The sequence below is a fragment of the Papaver somniferum genome, chromosome 5, assembly GCF_003573695.1.
Source record: "Papaver somniferum cultivar HN1 chromosome 5, ASM357369v1, whole genome shotgun sequence".
Taxonomy (NCBI): Eukaryota; Viridiplantae; Streptophyta; class Magnoliopsida; order Ranunculales; family Papaveraceae; genus Papaver; species Papaver somniferum.
The window spans coordinates 209,411,017-209,434,636 of record NC_039362.1 but is presented as its reverse complement, the minus strand read 5'-3'; the positions used below and the strand labels follow the sequence as shown (position 1 = coordinate 209,434,636).

The window sequence follows — 23,620 nt, the reverse complement described above, 5'->3', positions numbered from 1 at the left end:
GCTCTTCCTTGCAGGTTTGACGGAACGAGCGGGTTTTCAAAATTCTGATGTTATAATCACTATAGCTAGTGAAATTCTAAACAGGTGAGAGTTGGATTGTTACCATTTTTGACGCTGATGTGAGCACCTTTGTTATGATTTAATTTCAATGCTTTGATGAAATTTGCACCTCTGAATGACATTCTGAAGTAGATATATCAGATGGATACCGCATCTACTTTGCAGAGATGTCAAATGGTGGTTATAAGACTCCTTTAGTTGATGAAGAGGAAGAAGTGGTGACTAAGAGTTCTCCAAATGCGATTGAATTCTTCTTGGTTCAATATAAACCCAAAAAACGTCACCCAGGTTCGAACACTGTAAAGTCCCCTGTCTCTTTGGTGAGTCGTTAGCGCTCCTTACATCATGACCTTTTCTTGTCCGTGCAATTAGGATCGCGAAACCAATATTTTTTATCCCATTGCAGAACTTTCCTCCATCAAGTATTGACGGTCTTCGATTCTCTGCTGATGGTCAGACGGTTTCTGACTCGAGTGTGGAAGAAGAGGCCGAAGTAAGTATTTCTCCATATAAAAAATTATGATATTTTGTAGATAAAATGTTCATTGTTGAGAATATATCCAGGAGGATGTCTTCATGGAAGTAGAGAGTGCTGATACTCGGTCATCCTCTGAGAATAGAGATGGAGGAAATTCCAAAGGTTCGGAATCGAATGGAAGTAATGAGCCTCTTGATGTTGACACGGGCAATCCCAATTCCTTAAATGATTCGGAGACCTCCCAAGTAAGTACATATCTTGTAACCTCTTCATAGAAGTATGAAATTTATGATTTGTGAGTGAATGAATGAGAATCCATGTGAATATGCACGTAATTTCGGCGAAATACGTCGTCAGAAAATTTCAGGCTCCAGCTTTTAATGAAAACACCGTAAAATCTTCGTCCGGAATCATATTTTCAATGTCTGCATATGTATCCTCAATCCCAGGAAATTTCCAAGCTTTGGTAAAGAATATTTTTAAGGTTTGAGCATTTTCAGGTCCTGAAAAAGTCGAAATAGTAAACTTCCAGGAGACTTTCAGAACTTTTCCAGATGGTATGTTGCTCGATGTTTTTGTCACATCTGCTTGATCGGTCATCGGATTGTTATGAAATTTTGACACATTGTAGTGGACATCCATACGAAGAGAATGGTATATAACCCATATTCAGATTCCTTGTATATTGCTCCCAGTTCACCTTTTAGTACAGGGCATAGTACAGTTTCTCCTGACGAGGTTGCCGTAAAACGTATTTTCACGACTTTCATGCTATTTGTTCATATCTCAGGTGCACGATGATGAACTTTGATGATGTTGCAGTGCTTGCATACTTCGTTTTATAATCTCACTTGGTTTCATGTTTAGATTGCTCTAACCTCATGTAATCTTCGTATCAGGTGCCAAATACCGAAGTTGAGGATATTGAAACCAATAAGGATAACTCGAGCTGGTATGGAGTTGTTGATGAAGAGACAACCATCCCTGCACTTCAAGGACATGAGAAGGTTGTAACTTAAGTTATGGAAACTTCGATTGTTTCTGCTTAAGTGATAGAAGAAACCGAGCCACCAGCAGAGAATACTGAAGAAACTGTTGCCCTGATTGTAGAAGCTTCCTCAGTAACTGAGAATCGTGTAGTGGTGTATGAATACCCAAGTGCAGGGGTTGTTTTGGTACTCCATGCATCACTCCCATACCAAAAACTAGTTGGTGGAGGATTTCAATGCTATTGATTCATTTGAGATCAGGACCCTTGATTGACACATGAGGCATGGTGCTTGATTGCCATCTTGTTTCTGTCAGTCGTGGAAACACTACTTTTGAAACTCTGGTCATGGGACCATAACTGGGGTTGCTCTCAAGAGGGGATTATGTAATGACCATGATTTCATGTCCAGGTGGTAGCATTCCTTTTATGATGAGTGATTATCACTAGAGAGACCGGCACAACGAGTGTTGGGTTGTGAAATTGATCGTCATGATCGGTGGACCGTCAGCCCCCAGTATTTTGCTGAATCTCTCTCTTTCGTTTTCTCTTCTTCTGACAAGACCTAGATAGAGGACCCGGGTAGAAAAATTGATGTAAAGACCTAGGTGGTCGAAATTTGAGGTACCTTGATGAAGAACTTAGCGAAAAGACCTGGTAGACACCGATCGACTGTAGAAGTTATGAATCCCGTCTAAAAATTGTTGCTTGCATGTTGTACGCTCTGGAAGCTGTAGGAACCTCATACAACGTCGGAATTTGATGTTCGACCCCAACTTTTGAAGCTAAGAGACTGAGTTCTCTCATGAGACAAGAATCACCCAATTTGGAGTTGCAGAGGTCATCCAATGAAGCGTGCACATTCGTAATTTGTAATCCCGTATAAATATTTCAGATTCCGTAGACCTGACGGTGAAGGCCAAATCTTTCAGCTCGTATGTCCAATTGATGCGTCCTTTTGGCATGTTGTAGAAGAGGCATAAAAGAACATCTTTTGTTGAGGAAGCATTGTCTCATTCCTCACCTATTGGTACGTGTTTGCAAACCCATGGCCCGGAGCACGTCGTATCTCATTTGTAGAGGCAATGAGAACATCTTGTAGGAGACTTTGGATTATGCCCAACAGTCGTGCCAGCTTTGGGAAGAATTTCATGTGAGCATGTTATAAGGTCTACACATCTTGATATGAATCATTGGTTCTTAGAGAAGTCCGCTTCATGTGTAACACTTCAGAGAATTATTAGTTGATGAAGCCCTGAGGATGTTGCTCCTGAGACCGTTATTGGCGCTGAGACTATGAATGATTACGCTCCAGAGATCCTTGTCGATGCTGAGATCATGTATGGCGTTCTTCTGTAGATTATTTTTAATGCTGATACCATGGTTGAAGTTGTTCCAAAGACCGAAAAGGCTAGAGCCATGATTATAGATATAACCCTCTGCTTCTTCAGTTGGCCTTTTATATTCACGAACTAGTTGATGAGTTGAGCGTCCGTAAGATGAAGGTGTACTGAGAGTTCAACCTGAATGCTCACTTTGATCGTGCTGGTATTGAATCAATGTGTCATCGTTGAGATGTTTGTGCCGACGCTAAGTTGTAGTCTTTGATTGGGAGTACAATTTGATGGATTCTTAGATGCTTGAGCGTTGAAGCGTATATTCCTTAAGAATCGAATGTCTTAGGGGTTTGATCATCTCGGCCCTGGAATATCTTCTGTTGATTCAATATCCCTTTCGTTGCGGTAGTGGCATTCGACACTTGTGCAGACATCAGAGCTTTCTAATTTTGTGGAACACGTGGTCTGAGTGTGGAACCTCTTGATGAATGTCTATGTATCTTTTGCAGGTTCTTGCTTCAACCTCGTCGAAATTCCTCAAAGTACTCTGATGATGGAATGTCCGTCAAATATTCTGGATCAGAAATTTCTTCGTTGGAGAGATGTGTAACCAAAGGCGCTTTGTAAGTACCCATCTTTTCAGCGTGGATCCATGCTCGTCTGAAGGACATGTCATATCCTGGATCTTCTTGATTATGTGAAACTTGGTTTCTGTCCAGGTTGAACTTATGTTCACTTTGAGAATGATGTAGCCATAAGCATTTCTGAGCGCTCCTTCAAGGTCTCTGATTGAGATGGAGCATGAGTACCTTCATGTTCGAGTGATGCATGTGGATCCGATGGTTTTCAGTGGAATGTTGTTGATGGCGGTGTCACCATCGATCAACATTCTTCCAAATCGTTTCTTCTGAGATTGATTGTGGTAAGCAGTCCCCAGTCGTACATCTCTTGGTCTGTGGCTGGAGACTCAAGAAATATTTCCGGAATGGACTTCTTGACACGATGTGGTTCAGTACTTGAACATGTCTCTCCTTTGTGCCTTCGACAGATAACGCAATTCACGTTCGACCAAGGATTGAACTGCCGCTTTGATAGGTTGTTCAGAGAGTGTAAAGATTCTGACTGGGAGAGGATTCTTGTGTACTCCTTCAGTCCCCAGTTGAAGCTATTGTGGATCAACCTTCTCTTTGAAAATGTGCTTCAAAACTCGGCAGTCGCTTGTGGGATGATTGACGAACCTGTGGAAGTCACCTCTTTAATGGAAAAAGGAAAGTCAGGTGCTTCTTGATCAGGAATTCTTGTGCGTTGGTCAGAGGCTTGTGCATCTTGCTTATCCTTCCTTTGTGCTTTTGAAGGAGCTGAGGTATGCTTGCGCGGCGGTTTGGCTTTCCGTTTGCTCCCTTCTGCAACAGCGTTTGTGGAAGGCTGGAGGTTTTACTGCTTCTTGATCAGACGTCCGCTACCTCGAGTGTCTCGCGGTTCCTATTTGTAGCTTTTGTTCTTTCTAGTAAAGCGGGCGCAGTAGTTGACGATCTCTTCGAGGCTTCGTGAAGCTCTGAGAAAGTCTGGAATCGAAGATTTTCCAGTAGAGATCTGTAAACCGGGAGCATGCCATTGATGCACAAATCTACTAGCTGCTGCTCCGTGACATTTGGATCATGACAATCCAAGGCTTGGACTCTGAATCTTTTCACATAGTCATTGGGGTTTTCACTGACCCTTTGAAACATTCTTCCCATGTCAGAGAGAGTGATTTGCTCTGACACAAAGAAGTACTTCCTGTAGAAGGCATTAATCATTTCTCTCCAATTGTTGATAGTCCCTGGTGCGATGTTGTTATACCAGGTGTATGATCTTCCTTTCAGAGACTTTGAGAATTCCTTGAGACGAACGACATGATTATGTTCATGTTCTCCCAGGGCTTCGAGAAAACGAGAGACATGTTCCTGAGCGTTGCCAGTTCCATCATATAAGGTGAAGGTTGGAGAAACGTAACCTTTGGGGAGTGGAATCCTCTGCGTAGCGGCAGAATATGGAGGTTGATGACGATGGACATGCGATGTTTTGTCTTTTCCACGGTTCTCCAAGAGGTGCTCCAGATCCTCGCGAGTGATGAAATTCGATGATCCCTTCGCTGATGAGTTGTCTCCAGCAGTTTTGCGGACTTCGTCGTCTTCTACTGTATGGATCAGAATTACTTCAGGATCGTCGTCTGAGGATTTCTCCTTCTCCTTTCCCTTCTCTTGAGTTTTCTCTGATATCTTGTCAGTAAGAGTTTTGAGATAATTACACAGCTCCTTCTGTGTAGCAGCCATGTCAGTCTGATTCTTTGCAAGAGTCTCCTGCACTTTGATAAGATCAACAATGGTAGGTGGTGGATCTCCTCTGACTTCTTCAGAGTGTCGTCCGGACAGTGGATGACCTTCGACGTGAGGAGGAGTAATGTCACCACCATCAGTGTTGGAGGTTGTAATTGTCTCCGGGATATTCTGATTGTTGTTGTTGCTAGTGCTAGCACGGTTTGTGTTAATATTCGTAATGGAACCTGACCTGAGATTAACCATCTTGTGGAATTGTGAGATTGCAACCGAGAGAATGATCTCCCACTATGGTCGCCAATCTGTGGATGGGGAAAAAAGATTTGCTGGTTTTTAAGGAATTGAGGAGATGACCGTACGGAGGAGACTCCTCGAACCGAGAGAAATGTTAAACCTCACACAGATGCACCGCTGCAAAGGGGGTGCTTTAGATTCGAGAGATCAATCCGTAGTACTCAGGCCTAAATCAAGACAATGACCGTTCCAGAATAAATTCGGTCACAAGAAAGGATGGGTTAATCTGTAGGAGGGAAGCTGAGAAATGCGTGGAATCAATGGTAATCAAAGATTGTGGGTGTGTGAATTCTGAATACGATAAGCTCTGAGTGATTGAAATTGCTCAATTGAGAGTAATTGCTCAATTGATGAGTTGATGATCTCGTGTTGTCAGTTTGACGTGAGATTCATGATACTGATGATGCTGATGATTCAATCATGATTCAGAGACTTATTTATATTGCTGGAATTTTAGACACCATGATCCCATGAAGTGTGACAGTTGATGGAATCAAGGAGTGGGAAAGTGGAGATCGTGTTTGAAACCAGTTGCTCAACATGTGGAGACTTGGTTGATTTTCCACCCACTACCTCGTGAATTCCTTCAACTTATTGCACAACTTGCTCACATTCCATCGTGTGTTTGAACACACGTGTCGTAAACCGCCAGACCAAAACCCTTAGTGATATCCCCCAAGTGACACGATTGACGTCTCGTGGTTTCTTAGTCAATTGATGACTTCGTGGTTTGATGGGACGATGAGTCCATGTAGTTGCTGAGTGTCGAACATGATGTTCTGAAACTCATGAATTGAACATGTCATGAGACAGAGGTATAATTCTTACGATGAAGTGAGTAAGTGTTGCTCATTCGATGGATCGTTGAATATTGATTGTTGAACCAATATTCCTTGGTTTGAGCAAATATTTATCATCTGAGCAAGTGTTGCTCATGTGATGAATTGTTGAATATTTGATCGTCTGAGCATGTGTTGCTCATCTGATGGATTATTGGCAGCGTACCAAAAATATTAATTAGAATACTGGTCGTTGAACCGAGCATAATTAATAAAATTAATGACCATGAGGCCTTCGTAAAATTATTAAGGTTGGAATCTGGAATGATGATCCTTGGATTCAGAAACCCTAATTTGATCTATTGATGATCAATTCATGGTTCGTCAGAAGTTTAACCATGGGACGAAGGAGGGAGTGACTACATGGGACCGTGGATCAACCATGTAGTGTCCATATGCTAACGTGGGAAAATACGAAGAACTCCTGAAGAGTTGACGATTTGTTGGTGGAAGAATGATTAAATGCTGGCTTAATCATTTATTCAAAAATGCTCGTTTGAGCCTTAGGAGAGAAAACTTAATTAATTATGACGAGGTGAGGGACCGACCATGGAGTCATGAAACCGGCCCTGGGTTTTCACATGACCGCCTGACAATCACTTCATGAAAATCCAAAGTGTTTGGAAAAGTTTTGGACCTAATACGAGCAATTGTGCAAATTAGGTCAAAACTGTGAAAATTGATGGGACCGGCTTCCGTGAGCCAAAGAGCCAATCTTGGTCGGTCAAGATAGTGTGATCGTGTCCCCAAGGCGTCCGCGTCTCAGTCCTGAGAATTTTGATATTTTCTGGCGTGCAATTGAGCATCCATTCGAGAAAATATGCCAAAATTAGGGTTTCAACGAAATTGAGGAAAACACCATGAGATGATGAAAAATAATTATAAAATAAGGAATGAGGAGGCGTAGGACCTCCGTGGTCAAGGCATGGTCGTCCGGTCGTGACCACGATCCCGTGGTGCTTTTTTCTTAATTTTATAATATTTTTATGATTTTATGAAAAATTCATGAATTTTGAGAAATTTGATGAATTTAGGGAGTTTCCATGAATTGAAGGAGTTTTCATGAGTTCATGGAAGCAAAATATTAAAATAATAAAAACACGGGCGTGTGGGACCATGGAGGCATGGACGGCCGGCTATGGACCGGTCCCACGAGTTTTTCATAATTTTTTAATATTTTTAGGTACTTTTGATGATTTGAGGGAATTTTTCATAATTTTAGAGAAATACCATAAAATCAAGGAATTTGATGAATTCAAGGAAAAATTGGATAAATAATAATAAAATAATAAAGCAAAGGGTGTGTGGGATCGGATAGGGCATGGCCGGCCGGCTAGTGGCCCGGTCCCACAAGTTTTCATAATTTATTTTATTTTATTATTATATGATGATTTGTGCAAAAAATACCATGAAACCAAGGAGTTTTTTCATGAAATTAGAGAAATAATAATAATAATAATAATAATAATAATAATAATAATGAAATAATAAGGAACCGTGGTGTGTGGGGCCGGCTGGGACCAAGGAATGGCCAGTTGGCCAATGGTCACGCCCTACACTCCTTTCCTTAATTTTATATTATTTGTTATGGATTTATGGAAGTACCATGAAACCGAGGAGCTTCCTCAAGACGAAGGAGATTTGATCAGATGAGAGAATTTTCATCAAATCATGGAAAATAATAAAAATGTATTAAAAATATAAAACTGGCGTGGAACTGACCACGGCACGGTCGGTAGGTCGTGTGTCCGTGTTCCCAGCACCTTGGTCAATATTTTTAATTATTTATTATTTTCTTCCCTATTTTGCATAGGTTCATCGTTTCGTTGTATTTTGAAATACTCGTTGGTGCGGTGACTGTTAGTGTATCGTCGTTGAATACACTTTCACCATTTGAATCGGGGCTTACTTAGAGGTAGCTCAGACGCCCAGTTGTTGGTTATTTATTACTAATTGTGGAATTCATTGGAGAATAATTCACAAAACTGAGTAATAAGATGTTTATTATTAATTCATAGGATCAGCTGAGGATTCGACTACGAATTCAGAATAATAAAGTGAGCATTACCATTCCATGGGATCGTAGATTCGACCGTAGAATCAGAGTAATTAAGATTTATCTATTACCATTTATGAGACCAGTTGTGGATTCGATCATGAAATCGAAGTAATGAGATAATATAGTTATTGCTATTCTATGAGATCAAGTTGTGGATTCGATCATAGAATCAGAAGAATTGTTTATTGCCATTCTGTGGGACCAGTCGCAGATTCGACCATGGAATAGGAGCAATTGTTATGGCCATTCCATGGGACGAGTCGTGGATTCGACCATGAAATAGGATCAATTGTTATTGCCATTCCATGGGACCAGTCGTGGATTCGACCATGGAATAGGAGCAATTTTTATTTCCATTCCATGGGACCAGTCGTGGATTCAACCATGGAATAGGAGAAATAATAGATTATTCTGGGAATTCAGTAGTGAATGTCACGGCAGAATTAATCTTAATTAGGAATAATTAACTTTGTGGATCTATACTAGCAGAGCAAGCTGTCTAGGAGCATTAATTATCACGATATGAGCTTGTCGGTAAGTCATATCCTTTATATAGTCAGGGTAAACTCGTTGTTTGTTCCTGAAGACGTTATCGCTCTATACTAGCAGAGCAAGCTTTCTAGGAGCCGTCCATCTCGTGATACTATATAGAAATAATCACTGAAAGTGTTCAGTATTCATGAGATATGTCGTTGTCCAGTCGTGAGACTACATATCTACATGTACTCTGAGAGAAAGTACTCTCCGTTGAGAAATTGATGAGAGACCCTTGTCTCAATACTCACGTGTGATTGCTGGATCAGAGCTTCGTATAATTATGAGTTTACGATTTTAGCCCTTGTCGAAAATCCAACATCTACACAGACGCACCGACTAACGTTGTTATTTTGATTTCAAGGGTTATTTTCCCCATTAACATGCATTTTTTTTTCCTTTTTTTTTTTATGTTAGTCATGTTAAATCTCATCATATCTTTTCCAAGTTCTCTTGACTTCTTGCAAAGTGGTACTTATCTGCTGATTCTCCTCTACCCTCCGCATTAGTTGCTGAGTTCCAGGTGCTAAGAGATAAAACAATGAACCAAGCCTAATAGTGGGGAGTATTAAGGTAAACTGAAAGTGAACACTTGAGAATTTTATGTATAAAATTTTTATTTCAGCTCTTTAGCGTGCCAAAAAAACAATATTCGAGATCATGTTTCTCCTTATTTCTTTTAGTCTCTCTGATCTCTTTATCTTCTGCATGATTCTTTCAGTTATGGGATTTAGTATATAGTATAAATTCCAGCCTCCCAGCCAGGGAAATATTGTTGAAGTTCTAACATTGAATATAAATCACGTACGTACTTAGTCATTTAACTTTTACCTGATGCTCATAATTGAACTCTGCTCACATGGTTTACTTTTGCAAAGAGTTTCACAGAGGATGAAAAACAAGAGGAAAATCGTGAGAAAAAACAAAGACAGAGACAGTGAAGGATTATGAGTGGAAAGTTCTTAATGACTTAAGGTTGTATTTTTGTGCAGACTTAATGAGGTGACTCTTCAATTTACTTGATAGAAGCGTATTGATTCTATATAAGTTGTTGATTCAAATTATGAATTATTGTTTTCTTGAAAAGATTTTAAGCGAGGACCATCCATGTCTTTGAGTCAGTTCACTGCCGAAGGAGATGTCGAGTTCGAGGTTGTTCTTTTTGTTCCTCTAAAAGCTTCTCGGGTTCTGTACGAGAGTTGGTACAAACCTAAGAAGTTCAACTTGAAGTAATGTCAGGCATGCCTTCATCTCAGTTGAATTTGATGAGTTTTCTCCCAAGTGCCTAGACTTTTTGATGGTAACTAATTTGTTCCTAAGACTATTGATATAGGTTCATTATGATAAAAAGGAGGCATAGAATGGAATTGCAAGCTTTGTTACATGCCTAAAAGTTGAACATTACTTTTCTTTGTATCTTTTGCAGGGTCTGGAAGGTATAGTTGGGCGTGAGCTTCTTAAATTGTCTGTGCAATTTATGGGCTTAGCATTGTAATCTTACCTGGGAATTAAGATCCATATATGTACTTAGCATGCTTTGGACTATAACATTTTCAAATTGAAAATTTTATTTTGTATATGTTATCCATAGAATTTTAATATATATTTAGCCGATGTTGGGTACTTAGTTGTTTGTTGATAAGGGCTTTTATATTAAATTTCATTGATATAATGGTTTCCTTACCGTTTTTTCCATCCTTTGTTAATCAGGTAATAGATTTCTTTCGATTTTTTATTTTAATTTTATAGTGAGGGTTACAATAAACTATAAATCTTTGGTTGGTTTTTTTATTTTTTTATTTTAGAGTGTTCTGTGGCGATGTTTGATCATCAACATCACCAACTTATCATTTTGTTTATATTATTTGAGAGTTGATGCAAGGTAAGATTGCAAGTCATGGATTGAACTTGAAATCACTACAAACGTTGTAAGATTACTACTGCCCATGTGACAATTTTTTTATTTTTTTATGTTGTTCTTACTTCCCTATTAAGTTCTGAATTTAGTATTTTTTCCTTGATATGTATATGGCAACCCATTAATTGGGGAATGAGGAGATTGCGTTTAAGGTTATGAATGAACATAAACTGAAATCGATTAGCATTTCAAATTGCATCCCACATCACAAGTAAGTTCATACACTTTGCAGTTGCATATTTTAAGAAAATGAGTACTTGGCAGTTTAAGAACGAATATGATCACAATGGGTGGGAAAATGATTATCAGTGCCATACATAACTTTTTGGTTTTTAAAATTAAAATTCGTTTACACTTTATATGCCAAATTTAAAAAATATATAAATATTTTGTCGATATTTCCTTTAAAATCCTTGGAGTTTCTTTATAGGAACACAACGGGACTTTACCTCTCGATGTAAGCAAAAGGTATAATTTTTTTACTTCACGTGTTATGCTCTGGCGATATAGTTTTGCTGAATAAGTAAGATCAGGAGTGGATGTCCAACAAGGATATGGTGCTCACGATGTGTATTTGCATAAAAGTAGAATGATTCGGAATCCTTGGCTGAAAAAAGGTTCACATGCACAACAACATTCCAATGTATTGTTAGTGGTGTTAGGAATCTTCTGTGTATTCACACTGCCATAGGGTTGTTGCATGTTTTTGCAAGTACAAATTAGTTCTTTTTGGTTATGTCAGGATATGGCTCTTGCCTTTATGATAGTATAGTAATGTGTTTTCTGAGTTTCTCTATCTCATGTATTCATCCTTGCATTTCATTGACTTTGCACCTCATCTGTCAGACACGTCCTTCTATTGTGATTTCAAGCGAGGTTAGTTTGTAGACCTCTATTATTATTTACACTATTTTTCTTTCCTTTTTGTATTGCTTTTATTAGCTTTTATTGAATGATAATGGTGGTTTTCTTTAAGTGTTGGATCTGACAGGCGCAAATGAGGAAATTATATTGGTAAATTGTTAATGTGCGTCTGAATGCTTCATTGATGTTAAAAACTTGGAGATCTGATGCCCTGAAGAAATCCTTCATTTTTGTTATTCTTTTCCCTCATATTTTTTTTACAGCATTGGATATAATGAGGAGATCATTAGGTAAATTCCTTTTACGTTTGGTCATCAAACTGATGGAATAAATGTATTATCCCTAGGAATGCCAGTATCTATTATGATCTGAACTTTGCGAGTGTGTACAACTAAGCCATGAAGGATCTTACAAGTCTTCCATAACGAGCAAATCGGTTCATGTTTTAGAAAATGTGTGTGACACACTTCTTAAAATTAGCAACTGAAATTAAAAACATAGTCGATATATTAAGATGAATAACTGAATTGGGTTTTTTATTTCTTTGCAGGAGCATCAAGTTCCTTCTCAGGGAATTCCATTTTCATATTTGAACTCAAATTGGCCTTAATTATTCTCTATTTATCGTAAATAATGTGCTCAATGGTTGAAGCAGGTGAACCAACCTAATTTCAATTGTCATTGCAACGGAGATTTCTCGATTCGTTGGTGGTATTCAACCAAGGACTAATCCCTGGAAGGCTTGGTAGTATATGTTCAAGAAGCAAAATTATCTCTCAATAGCCAAGGTATACCAAATTGGCAAATTTCTTTTACAAGTATGGTTGATTGGTATAGTCAACTCTAGATCCATGAACATACGACTTTTCCTTTGCATCTCCTAGATATGAGAATCCCGTTTTTCCTTAAAAACTTACTTTTTGTATTAAATACGTTCAACTTCCTAGACCATCCAGAAATCCATGTCATTTTCATGGTTGTAATGGATCAAAATTCCACTGATGGTATGAATTGTGATGTCTTTTAACACGATTTTGTTGCAGGTAGCGAACTCAGTTGCTAAATGAAATTTCTAAGAGTGCAGATCCTTTGTTTGTTAGATAAGTTCATTATGATGCTAAGACTGATTTTCTAATATTGAATATTTAATTCATAATGATTGTTTGTTTCGTGAATATACTACAATATAGTAACCCAAGATGATATATAATTATGAATCTCATTACTCTAGCAGAGCTCATTCAGTTTCGATGTATTACCACTTGCCATCTTAGCTCAGCTGGAAGAGCGCATGGGCTTGAACCATGTGGTCGTGGGTTCGATTCCCAAAGATGGCTGAGGGACCCTATAATGGTACGCATTTTAGGGTGCAACTACTCTAACATGGTTCTTCCTGCGGTACCAAATATTATTACGTACCACATGTATATTGAAGTGGACTTAACTGGAAATTGATAGGTCGATAGATAACCACTGAGGTAGTTCATTAGTTACCTTAGTTTTATTCATTTTATCAGGACACTTATACTTCTTATATTGAAGTGGACTTCTTATAGAATTGAGGCATCTTGGATTGTTTTCAGAGGTACTCAAACGTTTAACTTCTTTTTTTTAATCATTTACAGGTAAAAATGTCACTGGTGTGTTCTCAGAGACCGTGGGCATGGGTGGACATGGTCGCAAGGAATCTAACAACTGGCAAAAATTCTGTAAATTCTATGTCTAATAGCTGAACATTACTTTTTTTGGTATTTTTTGCCCTTTTTTTTTTTTTTTTTTTTTTCTGAAGGTAACATTATATTAAGACCGAACAGAACACAGAGTACAGAGATAACAACACAGGAAGCAACTTATCCTTAATACATACAGGTGGTGTGTTATCCCAAATACTAGATACATGGGATTTCCTATCTAACTTAGCCAGAATATTTGCTGCTTCATTCATTTTACGCGGCACATATGTACATAATGAACTACCTAACAAACTTGATCTGTTTTTACAGTCTTGAACATAAGACAAAAGTGTCCAAGGGATATTAGAAAGATCACCATTGATGCCAAAATATCCATGGGTTTTCAGGGTATAACCGAGTGTAAGCTTCTTAAACTGTTTCTGCAGTAAGTGAATGATTCATGCATGGACATAGTATGTTGTGGTGGTCATAGGTAATAATTGTCATAGTTCCAGTTAAGAGTAATTTACTCACAGGTATTATCTGTTTTAAAGTGAAGTTTGCGTGTGTGTAGCCTATGCTGCTTCAGGTATTTGCATGTTTGTTTATAAGAGCTTTTAGTTAATGGTTATTTCTGTATATATATATATATATATATTTCACAGATACAATAATACATAGGACAATAATTCAAAATCGACGCAGTAGTCTCTTGGTTGGTAATTTCTAAAAAAAATTCAAGTACATATCTAGCCTAACTTCATATTAAGATTGATAGTATTATAGTTTCCCGTCAAAACTTACAGCAACGGAACATCCCTAGCTCCACTTCGCTGCTTGCATGAAATATGATATTGGGTGTTGTTTCACGCGCCTGCAGTTTATTTTAGTAGTGCAAATCACATATTGAGTGAGATAATATGCACGAGATACATAAAAATTACAGGTTCAGAGATAGTGAGATGATTGTCCACGCCAGTATATAAAAATGACAGACTCAGTGATCTAAAGTGTCATCATTTTTTTATATTTACTGATGACGTGTTTCACATTCACTGATGGTTAGGTTTTAAGGGTTTTTATTGATTTTTTTTTTCTTTTTTGTCTGTGGGTTCTAAATTATTTTGATTTGCTTAGTTTCTATTTGAAGGGATTTTTAAATTTTTTAGGTTTGTGTTAATATTTAAGATCAAGTTAAGCTTTCATGTACTAATAGTTTATGATGATATCTACATGCCGATTTGGTTGTGCTGATTGATGCCTAGGAAATCGGCAGAAACTTTACGGTTGGATGATATATTATTAAATTTACAAATGATGGTGATTTAGATGTTTTTGGTATATGGATTAATTTGTGCATGTAGATGTTCGAAATCAATGTAAGTTGCAATATTAAAGTATATCTAAGTTGTGTTTCTGGGCCATAATTTTTTATTTGTTATCAAATTATTAATTTGAATGAAATAATGGTGAGTTAGGTTGGCAACCTGAAATGAAAGAGTGGAAGAACGGAAAAATAATTTAATAATTTACCAATTAACTCAGATACATTATGTTTCCTCAACGCTCGCTCAATTGAGTATTCTACTATATTGAGAGAAAGAAAACATTTTCAATAATTTTTACTAGACGTATAGGCATCAAATGAACAAAAACGCCCGTACTGTCTCAGGCATAACCTGGAGACAATGCGAGTGATTAACTAAGTTGGCATAGGAAATATATCAGATATTGCTAATGACCCCGTTATCTTTCAAACCATAACCATAAATATACGTATGGTACTTGGTCCGTGTGGTAGCAGGACTTTCGAGTCTCCATGGATGAAAAAGTAGTGTTGTACTAAAAGATATATGAATAAACACACTAATAGTACATGTTTGGATGAAAATGGATGTTTATTAAATGACGTAAAAGAAGTAAGTTTCAGTAAGGCGAACAACACTGATATTGTTCCTTACAACCCATATATGTCAAGAATGTTCATTTGTTGGTTTGAGAAGGTGTAAGAGAAAAACTATTTACAAAGGTCATGATAGCACAAAAAATATTATCCGAGACTCGCGCAAGATACATCGGACTACCCAAGGTTGTTTGGCATTTAGTGGATCATTTATCCTGCTGGACTTCAAAGAATTATGTAATTCAATAAAATCAATAAGGACATTTAAGTAGTCTATAATAATCCATAAATAAATGTTAATGACTTACTTTGAGTATTTTGCTAAAAAATAGATGCTCACTGAACAATTAGTTATTTCCATTGTCGTGAGTTGTACTAATTATGCTTATTACTAACAACTATTATGGAAGGTGAAGTTTTAGTCCAATCCTTGCATACTTTTATTTATGGTTAACTTCAGTTTTCTTACGTACTGTTAGAGATGGTAAAACTGAAGTGTCCTATATTTTGTGATATATCCAAACCAATGTGTATTACGCATGATAATAGACGATCGTGATTGGTTACAATGTATCCAACACAACCCAAAGTTTGTGGTCAAAGTTTAAGTTATATGTACGTGATTATTTACCTTAGTAATGGATATTTTTTGGACGAGCATCAACGTGAATTTATGCGCTTGAATAGTTGTTTGTGCTACCAAGGCCAAAACAAAATTAGAGTAGCGTAGTTGGTGATATGCTTACGTTAGAACATCTCCTACTGGCACTTGAAAATACAGGGATTATAAGTTGATGCAAATAGTGATAAATATTAATGAATTATTTAGAGTGTCCATGAATGTGAATTTTTTCTTACCTAGGTGACAGTAATAGAGTGACATTTTTTTCCCTCGGAAAAGATAAAAATATAACGACCATGAAATTGTGTCATTTGGTACACTTTTATTTCCATATTTCAACTTTCTTTACTTTCTTTGGTTCAGTTGCTTTTAAAGAGGTTGTGAGTAGCTAAGAGTACACTAACTGGACGATTGATATGCATGTCTGCCCTAAAACCTTCTTATTGAAATGATATTTTCGTAAATCCTGCTACTGAGACTTAGGGGTACTGAGGCTCAAGTATGAAATGAAACTGTTGACTGAATTTTTCTCTACTGAGACCTAGGGGTGCTGAGGCTCAAGTATGAAATGAAACTGTTGACTGAATTTTGCTCTACTGGGAAGACCAGGGGTACTGAGGCTCAAGTACATGCTTGCTTACTTATTGAGTTTTTGTTTTGTATTGAAGAAATGATTTTTTTTTCCTTTAGATGAGCCATAAGAAATTTACCTTAGGCATCGTAAAGCTTCCCAAGTCAGTTATATCATTCTTTTTCACAAGATTGGAATAACAGATAAGTAACATACGGGCCATATTCACAAATATATATAATTCGTTGTAGTTTAGTTTTTTCTTCAAAGGATTTTGTAAGATTCTCAATATCTATTTTAGCATAACATAAGTGGACAATCAATCATATTCTGCTAATATTTGAAAACACAATCTGATACAGGACCTGTATACCCTATCTTTCTTTTTTTTTTGACTCAGAAAAGGGAAGTATTATTGAAAAGTTAAGCTCACCACTAAGGTAGTAGCGAGACTGAGAAAGAATTACAAAAGGCAAAACACTCAGAGGTAAGTCGAATGGAAAAGCATAAAAGAAAGAAATAAAAAAACCTAGCAAAAACTATAAATAAGAGCTAACTCATTACAACCTCCCAATTATAAAGTGAATTTCTGAACTGGCTTACTTGCTTCTAAGCTATCTGTCGTGTATTTTGTATCTTATGTTCCAGGGTTTTCAAAGATGTGAATTTCTGAACTGGCTTACTTGATTTTAAGGTATCTATCGTGTATTTTGTATCTTATGTTCCAGGGTTTTCAGATATTAACCATAGGATTTAACCAAATAATTTGTAATTCGATAACATTCAGGCACATTACATGCGAAGAAAATACCAATGAAGGTTAGGTGTGAATGCCAACATACGGGTAAGTAACAGGCAAAGCAGGGTAGTTATCAATCAACTTTAATCTTGCCGGGCTAGATAGAAAAAATGCAGCATGTTCGGGAAATATGATAATGTTTAAGTAGATATTTTTAAAGTTCATGAACAAATACAAGGTGTGATTGAAGGTTCATTAAGCGCTTTGAACTTTTTACATACATCCAACTTAAATTATGAAGTCAAAAAGACAAATACATACCCAGCCAGAAGCTGATTCAGAATCCAGTTACGCTTTGAAGGGACAACATCTAATAATAGACCCACAGAGATGAATCTATACTTCCCAACTAAATTACCAATATATGAAATGGTCTTCAATATATAAGATCACCACTCTGAAAAGCAATAGATTCCCAGGGTATTTGTTAGATAAATGATTGTTGAATGAGTACTTTCATGTAAGTGTAAAAGTTCTTATCAAACCATTATGGTGGATTCTATACAATGAATTTTATTAAACTTGGATGACAATGTAAGGAAATATCATCTTTTGCCACATTTCAATAATATTTGAAGTGACGTGCTTGCCTAGCTTGCAACCATAGATTTGATTCCCAGTTTTTTCAATTTAACATGTTTCCTTGGAAAACTCATTGGTTCGTGTCGGTGGCATTATGAAATATTATACGGCGAAATCAGTTGGCATCCTGACATGAAACAGCTGGATCTGGACACATGAAAACATACTATGAAACAGTTTCTGTCTTTTTTTTAGTGTGCAAGCGAATATTCTACTATTCTAAAAGCAAAAAAAAAATTATTTCGGATGTTTTGGCATCAACTGAACATAACCTTCTGTATTTACTTCTTGCAAAAATATAAAGGACTTAGCGGATCTAGGTTTAATATCGGCGATGGAGGTAAGTTGTACATGTTACCATCGACTTTTATTGGTGGTCCGAGGCATATATATGAGATTTATTAAAAATTTCAATGGCCACTACACGGTTTGATCATCATTCAGCTATATTCTTAACAATGACTACCAATCCGCGTTGGCAAGAAATTCAAGATGATCTGCTACCCCGACAATATGCTTCAGTTCTGATCTCACGGGCCTTGAAAAGAGCCGAGTTGATGAAAGAAATGAAGAAAGGAAATGTGTCGGAAATTAGTTGCTCATGTGTTCACAATTGATTTTAAGAAACATGGTTTAGCTTATACACATACTCTTACATTCTTGGATGGTCTTGAAGAAACAAGATAATTGAATAGGTTGACAAATTTGTGCAGTCCTGATGGATGAAAAAACTGATCCATTTTTATCTGAGACTGTTAGGAAATACAACATGGTACATGGTCCATCTGGTGTGGACTTCATGTACATGAAGAATGGAAAATGTAGCAGAGGATATCCGAAAAAACATATCGATATTACAAGTATGGATGAAGGTTGATATCTAATATATCATCGTCACGACAATGGGAAGGAGGTAATTGTTCGCACGAGATACAGAGCGAACAAGACCAGATGTACCTAATGAACCCGATTCTATCTACTTTTCTTTATCAGAAGCTCATCCACCAGCTTGACTAAAATAACCAAGTTGTGTTGAAGAACCTAAAACCTAATGACTAAATACAATATTTCTAACAATTTCGAATTAAGCAAGGTCTGAAATTGTGAAGGAATAGTCTCACATTGCTTAGACCCTTAGCCTAGATCCTCTATATAAGTTGTATGGTCCACTCCACTCATTGCCAATTGGTTTTAAGTTGGAATCCCATACACTTATTTGACATGGTATCATAGCTAGGTAGGTGCGTCAAACAGCGCGACCCGTATTAGTCTAACGACGTACGAAGGTCCATGTGTAGAGCCAAGTCCAACGACTTAGTGCCCTACACGTGAGGGGACGTGTGAAGGAATAGTCTCACATTGCTTATACACTTAGCCTAGATGCTCTAAATAAGTTTTATGGGCAACTCAACTCATTGCCAATTGGTTTTGAGCTGGAATCCTATACACTTATTTGACAGAATTAGATCCACCAGAAGCAGCATTTTCTTATCTAATAACACTATATCTAATAACACTAGCGGCATTTTCCTACCCAATAACACTAGCTGAATGACCAAGTGAGATTGAGGAACCGATTGAGTCAATGGATATTCGTCTTCCAGGCCGATAATGCAACTAAGTCAATGGACAAGGTTAATACTACTGCAAAAAAATATACGTCAACATTGATGGGATTATTTGAGTATTATCGCAAGAATCCCACTACTAAAGATATACTTATCAAGAGTTTCCACAATATTTTGTACGGGACAAGAAACTATGGAAATTAAGGAAACAGGGCTGTGGAATTACGAGGATGTATTTTGTCAGTCCCAATACCGGCGAATTGTATTATCTACGTTCATTACTAACGGTTTTAGATGATGCAAATTCATTTGACAACCTGAGAAAAATTTCGGGGATAGGAACTGCATCATACGTTTAAAGGAGCGTGCATTGCGCTTGGAATTTTAGAAGAAGAAAATAATGGTTTAAGTGTTTACAAGAGGCAACAGTGATGAAATATAAAGTTCAACTAAGAAAACTTTCCAATATTATTCCCTGTGAGTGTAATCCAAATAAGCCAGATATTTTGTGGTCAAAGTTTAGACTAAACATCTGTGATGATCCACATTTTAAACTGCACACAAAGTATAATACAAATAAGCTAATCGATGAGAAGGTATTTGATTTTGGGTTATATCTTTTGAATGAACGACTGCGTGAATCTTCCAAGTATCTTGAATATTTAGAGGATATGCCAAAGCAAAACTAACATGGAGTGACTTGTTGGTGACAAGTTCATGTGGGAGCATCGGTGCCTTCAAATCGCACTGTGTGATTCTGAATTCGAAGAAAGTATCAGGAAGTTGAATTCTCCCAAGCATTGGCGTACAATGCCGTGTTCAGTTCTGAGATAGGTCGTGACGGTAAACAGTTTTTTCTCAAACAACATAAGAAGTGGTAAAAAAAATTTGTACAACATATAGGCGTCTAGCTGCCACAGGGTTGGACACATCTTTCTGACCGATGCTTCGTCTGGAATTTCTTCACTTTTTTAGATAGGAAGTCGTACAACACACTTAACGTTCATGATTCCCATAAAAATAACTGAGAACAATGTTTGTGGAGTTGAAAAACACGATTCACAATATAAACTCCATAAACAAGTGAAACTAATTATATGGGACAAAGTTCCCATGCAACGTAGATTTTGCATTGATGCAGTTGATTGGACGCTACGTAATATTGAGACTAAGGAAAGACAATTTGGTGGAATTAATGTTGTTCTATAAGGATACTTTAGACAGACATTGCCTGTTATACCCAGTGGATGTCATAAAGAAATCGTTGGAGCATGTTCGAGGATATCATTGCTTTGGAATGATGTCAACGTCTTGGTGCTCCATCAAAATAAGTTGTTGGATGCGTTTTAACCGGAAAATGTAATTTTTTCAAAGTTCTTAGTATAGGTATGGATAACACTAATGTCATTTACATCTGTTTGTTGAGTTTATCCTTTAACATGGCTCTAATCTATATTTGTTGGATATGAATGATATGTTGGTGATAGTCTTAAGGAAGTTGTTGAACTTTCACAGTTAGTAAATAGATGTACGGAAACCCTAGGACTGATAACCGGTCGGTATCCTTGGATGGGAACAAATGAAATAATATCTCCAGAACACTTTATTGAGTGGATTATACTGTCATCCTACAATGACGCGATGTGCAAAATATTAATGCAGAAGCAGTGAAGAACTTATATGGGGATATGTATACATAACTTACTGCAGATAAGCTAAAAGCAGATGATGCTGGAAATATTCCACCTGGAATGCCTCAATTCAAGTTAGATATCAAAGTTGGCTTCCCAATCATGGTGTTGAGAAATCTTGCACCAATAGTAGGTCTCTGCAACTGTACACGACTATTTGTAACTAGATGCGGAAATCATGTAATTGAAGCCAAGTTTTAAATGTCGGAAAAATCAGAGAAATTATATTCATCTCAAGGATAAATTTCAAACCATTAGTGTCGGAGATGAATATTAACCTGACAAGGTGTTAGTTTCCTGTCCGTCCTACTTATGCTTTGAAAATCAACAAGGACAGTCAATGAAATACGCGAAATCGATCTATGCACTCCCGTGTTTAGCTATGTGCAACTTTACGTATCATTTCTGAGATGCACTGCCGCATGTAGTATAACTATACTACTGCTGGATGAAACCAAGGACCTTTCAACCACAAACATTGTCTACCCTGGGTTTTATTGTAGAACTACTGAATTCACATATGAACTTTGATGTAATTTCAAGATGTTTTTTTTTCTTTATGTGGAAAACTCATAGAAGACTCAACGTTTAATGAGGGGTTGGATGCAAAAACTACAGAGACATCCTTTTTTTTGTTGCATATATTGTTTTGAATAATCAAATTTCTAATTGAATTCTTTGTTAAATCCTGATGCTTTCTTTTTACCGTCTCAACAGAGTTGGATGCTATAAAATCTGTATATGCAATAGTTTGTTGATCAAAAGGGAGTGATGCACCGTATGCATGCATAACTTCGTAGTTGGTTCATTTTACCTTTGGTGGAAGGCAATAATTGAAGAAAAAAATTGATAAGGAAAATTTTGAAAATAACGAAAGGTGATGGAGACAGGAAACAAAAAACTTCAAAGAAAAAGATAATGATGAATTGGATATAGAAATCATCAAAAAATTAACCATTATGATAGATGAATATAATGTGGTTGCAAAATGTTTTAGGATGGTTCGAGCTAAGATATATCAAACTCTCATGATGGATCTTAACTAAAAATGACTACCATATTCTAATTTCGAAGTAAAGCACCATCGCTTTGAATTTTCATGAAGTTGACCCAATCTGAGCACTTCTGTTCAATATCATTCTCTAAATATTATCACCATTACGTTCTAACCTAAACTAATTTATAGTTACCAGCATGGATCCATCTGTTATTTTGATTTTTCTATTTCGGTATTCATTAACAATGATTGGTTTTAAAACTAATCAGGGATAAATATTTATGAAATTAAATCAAGTGATTGGTTTTTTTTCTCAAGATATTTTTTTTGCTAGAATTGTGTGTCTAAATATAAAAAGTTGGATTCTATTAATACTAGCTGGATCCTATTAGTACTAATGTTACTAGGCGTTTAGTGATGTTATAGAAGTATGGGTACCCTGAAATAATATAAGTTATCTATTGTATAATTGACTAAGTTGTTGTGTTTTAAGTATTTGGACACATTAACTAAGTTATAGTTTTTTTTTTAATTTATTTTACAAAGAAATAAATTATGTATACTTCTAAAATTATAAGGAAAGGTAGAGATGGGCCCTCCGGTGATACCTAAGATACATTGAAATCGAAACACGGGCTAATTTAAAATCAAAACAGAAACACAGACTATGACGATTCACAACAATGTCTGGAAAGGATATACAACTTCCGATGTAGAAAAATTTGTACTCGAAAAAGAAGACAATTGTACAAAAATAATGAAATTCCCAAAGAAAGAAGCTTGGAGTTCATGGACGTGTCAAAATTGTATTCATGCACTTTTTGGTTTAATGGATCTAAATTCTTTTGTTATTTTAGTCAATTTACATTCTTGACTAGGTGTATTATAACTCCATTTTATATTCTTCACTTTATCATACGCATGGTTCATTAGGTTTTTGTCTGTGTCAAAGACACTCACAACTTCTTGAACAACTTCAATAGCTTTTGCATTGTTGTTGTGATAATTTAAGTTCTTATCCATATCGTACTGTTTTCTCTTCGGAATATATATATATCTCCTGGATTGCCTTATTAAAAGTATATATCTGCTTTAAAATTCTTAAAAAAAATAAAAATTCTTCTAAATAATTTATTAAATCAAATACTGGAATTGTTCATTTGTTCGTTTCAAGTAAATAATTCAGTTTTTGTTCAAACCACGGTTCAACTTAATTTGTTAGATAAAAGCGCTCAACATCATCCACTTAAAGTTGCCTGTCATCTTTGACATGTGACGTTCATGTTTAATCGGTGACCACCATATATTTATCCCGGAATCAATGAACTGACAATACGAAGGAAAAAATTTAGGAAATCGTCAACGGTGATACCTAGATGACATAAACCAGACAATATCAATAGAGTATAACAATCATATTATTGATATTTTATAATATTTTTAGGGGACATATCAAGCTAAAATTTATGACTCCAATACGGAAAACTACATGACGCTTGGCATTAATCAGAAGTTAGAGCCGGGG

The 23,620-nt window shown here is 36.6% G+C and overlaps 2 non-coding genes across 2 annotated transcripts; both read left to right on the top strand.

Moving 5' to 3' along the window:
* The first annotated feature begins 11,813 nt into the window (after nucleotides 1-11,813).
* Nucleotides 11,814-11,904, top strand: LOC113285012. The gene has a single exon (XR_003328528.1). It is a non-coding gene; the product is annotated as a small nucleolar RNA Z101 (small nucleolar RNA).
* Nucleotides 11,905-12,953: 1,049 nt separating this feature from the next.
* TRNAQ-UUG lies at nucleotides 12,954-13,026 on the top strand. Its single transcript has one exon. It is a non-coding gene; the product is annotated as a tRNA-Gln (tRNA).
* Nucleotides 13,027-23,620: the final 10,594 nt, after the last annotated feature.